The sequence below is a fragment of the Oncorhynchus keta genome, chromosome 19, assembly GCF_023373465.1.
Source record: "Oncorhynchus keta strain PuntledgeMale-10-30-2019 chromosome 19, Oket_V2, whole genome shotgun sequence".
Lineage (NCBI taxonomy): Eukaryota > Metazoa > Chordata > Actinopteri > Salmoniformes > Salmonidae > Oncorhynchus > Oncorhynchus keta.
The window spans coordinates 16,437,699-16,443,555 of record NC_068439.1 but is presented as its reverse complement, the minus strand read 5'-3'; positions in this window follow the sequence as shown (position 1 = coordinate 16,443,555).

Below are 5,857 nucleotides of genomic sequence, written 5' to 3'. Positions count from 1 at the left end.
AGTACTTTTTTTGGTATCTGTACTTTACTTAACTATTTATATTTTTGACTACTTTTACTCCACTACATTCCTATAGAAAATGTCATTTTTACTCCCATACATTTGACCTGACAACCAAAAGTACCTACATTTTGAATGCTCAGGAAGGACAGAATTCTGGTCCATGCCCCTATCAATACAACATGTTACCATCCCTACTGCCTCTGAGTTGGCGGACTCGCTGGACACAAATACTGTGTTTGTAAATTATTACTGAGTGTTGGAGTGCGCCCGTCTATCCGTAATTATTATTATTTTAACTAGAAAATCGTGCCGTTTGGTTGGCTAAATATAAGGAATTTGATGTATAGCATTTAGTTTAACTCAAGTTTGACAATTGAGTACACTTTCCATCACTGTCTGCAAGTACATTTAAAACCAGATACTTTTAGACTTTACTCAAGTAGTATTTTACTAGGTGAGTTTTACTTGAGTAATTTTCTATTAAAGTACCCTTACTTTTACTCAAATATGACAATTTAGTACTTTTTCCACCATTGCTGCTACTCAGTGCTAATCAGCGTCCAGACCTGTCCTCACTCCAAACCTGACCAAACAAACATACTTCCTCTTTGTTCTGCAGTGCATGTTGCATTGCACGTCACAGTGCGTTACTAGCCTTAAGTTGTGCATCCCTCTGCCTCCTCTTCTATCTAGTATCTCTTAGGTTCTTCCAAGGATCTGTTGGGGGGGGTTGCATTCACCACAGCAGCCTAACTCCCACGGCCTGAGGATGATGTCTACCAGCATGGGGATGATGTCTACAACCCTAACTCTACAGAGTCCACGCCCGGCATCCGGTTCACTCTCCTCTTCCTGAATCCTCATTCTCACATTCCCTCAATAAATATTCTAAACCCATTTCAATGTCTTGTCCGTAAACTTGTGAAAAAATGAATATTGGGGATATTTGATATTCATAGTTGAACATTTCATTTCTGTAGGGTTGTCAACAGATTAGAATGGTTCAAAATGTAAAACAAGTTGTTTTGTCTCCCTCCATTACACACATACAGATGTAACACAGACACAGGGTACAGGACTCCCCCATCCGAACGTACAATATCAACTGTGAAATGCCAGTCACCTGCCCAGAGTTTTGACTGATAAACAATTAAATATCACACCAGCCTGGCAAGTCGGGCGACGTAGTGCAACGCCTTCACAATTCACTAGACACCCTAATTGCTTTGTAGAACAATTGAACAAATAAATACAAGATTCTGTAGAAATATTTTAAACACTAATAGCATCAATCCAACAAAAAATATATATTACAAATTCTTATTTTACATTGTGCAATAAAAACAATAACAAATTAAGAACAAGTATCATATTGATTCTCTTCAAATGGTTTGGAGTTTTGTGTTTTGGATGTAAGGAGTGGCTCGATGCACACTGAAAATTGAGTTATAAATTACTGTGCTGAAATACTTACCATGAATACTCAATATCTGAACTGCGCACACACACACACACACACACACACACACACATGGAAATAAACACACCCTTCCCTTGAGGACGTTGCAGCAGCATTTCATTTGATCAGAAAATGTACTATAAGCCCTGGAGGGGGAAAAAATCTGTTTGTGTGCGTCTGTGTGTTCCTGTGTGTGTGCAAACACTTGTGCATTTGCCCCTATTCAGATGTTACCCTGCATACTGTTGAGGGTGTCAACATTGATAAAGGTCAAACAAAACTGTACTAAGTTTGAATCACTCTTTCTGTACAAGTGTACATTGTGCATGTATGCACTTTTGCATGTGTGTGTGTGTGTGTGTGACAGAGCGAGTCCTATGAATATCAGTAGAGCTGCAGAGTAGTGGCTCCTCTGACAGTGTCATCACAGGTTATAGGCTTGAGGGACCCAACCAGGAGAGAGGAGACAGATACAGGCTGAGGGCGCTGGCCAGGTTTTTGGTTAAAGTGGACAGTGTTGTCAGGACACAGGACAGGAGAAGAGGGAGGGTGACAGATGCCGTCTTATTTAATGAGCCTTCACCCGATTCCCCCACTTTCAATTTACATGCTGTCCGATATTCCTACAATCCCCAAATAGATCCTCAAACACACATACAGAGGCGTGCACGCACACACACGTACGTCCCCCCTCCCCCCATGTCTTGCTGCTGGCAGGTTAATCCTTGGACCGTTTAATAATTAATTCATTAATGAATTTCCCTCCTTTAATTAGTACAGCTCGCCTGGTAGACCTGACGGGGTGCTGCTGTTGACCAGCTCTAGTACAGTAGAAAGAACACACACAGAGGTAGGTGTGTATGTGTTCAGTCTGCTGGCCTGTCTTTGTGAGAGGGGAAGTGACATAAGCCAGCAGCCATGAAACACATCCTGTCAGCACACCCCAATCACAGCACTGGGCTCTGCCAGACCTGACACACACACACACCCACCCAGGAAGTCCACGCACACACCTTCCATAAGATAAGGAGACAACACACCCACACCACTCTGGTACATCCTCCCACCATATGTTGCCCCCTTCTCCGTATTTCTCCCCTGACAGAAGGCCTACATCTTACGAGTTCCATCCCAACTTTGCTATTTAGTGACTTCTTTCATGATGATCTTAACTTTTGTTGTGCAGAAAGTTCACAATATTATCTTGTGTATTTTATTCATCCTGTCAGTGTATTTTTTTCCTACTCTGCATAGTTGGGAAGGGCTCATAAGCAAGCATTCACATTAGAGTCTACACTCGTTGTATTCAGCGCATGTGAAAAATACAATTTCATTTTGATTTGATCTCTATGCAACATGTGTGAGAGAACCAGATACAGCTAGAGGAGAACAGTTGGCAAGGAGATGTATTATAGAACACAATCCATCACTACCACAGCGGACCCAGGAAGAAAATCCCTAACACAGCGTACCCCAGAAGCAGTCACCACCATAATACCAGTCACCCAGAAAACATCATCTATACAACATAGTTTCAGGATTCTTTTGAATTCACCATTAACAAATCAGACATTGTGAAGATGTAAAGGGGATGAAGCCACTGAACTGGTTTAATCTCCTATGAAGTTCATTTTAGATGTTAAAATGCCCTCTACTGGGCTGATAACACAGTACATCTAGTGTGGCATCCAAAACCCAACTAGATATAACTACATATTCATACATACATAAACACACACACACATATACATACACAATACCAGTCAAAAGTTTGGAGACACCTACTCATTCAATGTTTTTTCTTTATTTTGGACTATTTTCTACATTGTATAATAATAGTAAATACAAAGCTATGAAATAACACAGAATCACATAGTAACCAAAAACAAGTGTTAAACAACAACTGAAAGTAGCCACCCTTTGCCTTGAGGACAGCTTTGCACACTCGTAAAAGTTCACTTGTGGAATTTCTTTCCTTATTGTGTTTGAGCCAATCAGTTGTGGTATACAGAAGATGGTATTTTACCAACTAGGGCCAAGTCCATATCATGGCAAGAACATCTCAAACAAGCAAACAGAAACAACAGTCCATCATTACTTTAAGAGATGGTCAATCCAGAAAATTAAGAACTTTGAAAGTTTCTTCAAGTGTAGTTGCAAAAACTATCAAGCACTATGATGAAACTGGCTCTCATGAGGACCGCCACAGGAATGGAAGACCCAGAGTTAGCTCTGCTGCAGAGGATAAGTTCATTAGTGTTAACAGCCTCAGAATTCCCAGCCCAAATAAATGCTTCACAGAGTTCAAGTCACAGACATCTCAACATCAACTGTTCAGAGGAGACTGTGTGAATCAGGCCTTCATGGTCGAATTGCTGCAAAGAAACCACTACTAAAAGGTCACCAACAAGAAGACGAGACTTACTTGGGCCAAGAAATAAGAACAATGGACATTAAATCGGTGGAAATCTGATGAGTCTAAATCTGAGATTTTTGGTTCCAACCTCCGTGTCCTTGTGAGACACAGAGTAGATGAACGGATGAGCTCTGCATGTGTGGTTCCCACCATGAAGCATGGAGGTGGTGGTGTGATGGTGCTTTGCTGGTGACACTGTCAGTGATTTATTTAGAATTCAAGGCACACTTAACCAGCATTGCTACCACAGCATTCTGCAGCGATACACCATCCCATATGGGTTGTACTTAGTGGGACTATTATTTGTTTTTCAACAGGGCAATGACCCAAAACACCTCCAGGCTGTGTAAGGGCTATATGACCAAGGAGAGTGATGGAGTGCTGCATCAGATGACCTGGCCTCAACAATAACCTGACCTCAACCCAATTGAGATGGTTTGGGATGAGTTGGACCGCAAAGTGAACGAAAAGCAGCCAACAAGTGCTCAGCATATGTGGGAACTCATTTGAGACTGTTGGAAAAGCATTCCAGGTGAAGGTGGTTGAGAGAATACCAAGCGTGTGCAGAGCCGTCATCAAGGCAAAGGGTGGCTACTTTGAAGAATCCAAAATATATTTTGATTTGTTTAACTTTTTTGGTTACTACGTGTCATTTCAGTTTGTCTTCACTACTATTCTACAATGTAGAAAAGACTAAAAATAAAAACTCCTTGAATGAGTAGGTGTATCCAAACTTTTGACTGGTACTATATGAAATACACACACACACACATTATTTGGAAAGTATGCAGACCCCTTGACTATTTCCATATTTTGTTACATTACATTACATTTAAGTCATTTAGCAGACGCTCTTATCCAGAGCGACTTACAAACGTTACAGCCTTACTCTAAAATTAATGAAATCTTTTTTTTTTTACCCTCAATCTGCATACAATACCCCATAATGACAAAGCAAAAACAGGTTTTTAGAAATGTTTGCAAATGTATAAATAACAGAAATACCTTATTTACAGAAGTATTCAGATCCTACTGATGTAAATTAAATTGATTGGGCATGATTTGGAAAGGCACACACCTGTCTATTTAAAAGGTCCCACAGTTGCCAGTGTCAGAGCAAAAACCAAGCCATGAGGTCGAAGGAATTGTCTGTATAGCCGAGACAGGATTGTATCGACAAGCTCACAGAACTGGATCGCCGAGTGTTGAAGTGTGTAAAAATAGTCTGTCAGACGCCATCTGCCCCAATGCATAGAACCACCTGTAAAGTTTGGTGGAGGAGGGATAATGGTTGGGGAAACTAAGCCCCTTAGTTTCAGTGAAGAGAATTCTTAATGCTACAGCATTCAATCAAATTCTAGACGATACTGTGCAACCGTTTGGTGAACGCCCTTTCCTGTTTCAGCATGACAATGCTCCCGTGCACAAAATGAGGTCCATACAGAAGTGGTTTGTCAAGCTCAGTGTGGAAGAACTTGACTGGCCTGCACAGAGCCCTGACCTCAACCACATCAAACACTTTAGGGATAAATTGTAACGCCGACTGCAAGCCAGGCCTAATCACCCAACATCAGTACCCGGCCTCACTAAGGCTTATGGCTAAATGGAAGCAAGTCCCCGCAGCAATGTTCCAACTTCTAGTGGAAAGCCTTTCCCAGAAGAGTGGAGGCTGTTTAGGCAACAAAGGGGGGGGGGACCAACTCCATATTAATGCCCATGATTTTGTAATGAGATGTTTGACGAGCAGGTGTCCACATACCTTAGGTCATGTTGTGTATCTACAGAACTTAACATTGAAGGAAAGCCCATGGATCACCTTAAACATAATGAAAATGAGATTATTTTTTAGCAGAGACAACAAAACAAAGCACATTTAAACAAAAATGACTTGCTGAACATTCCAGGATTTCACAAAGGACAGACGATGACACCGGCTCCAAAGTTAAAAAAAATATCAAGTTAGTTCTTCTTCTTCAAAA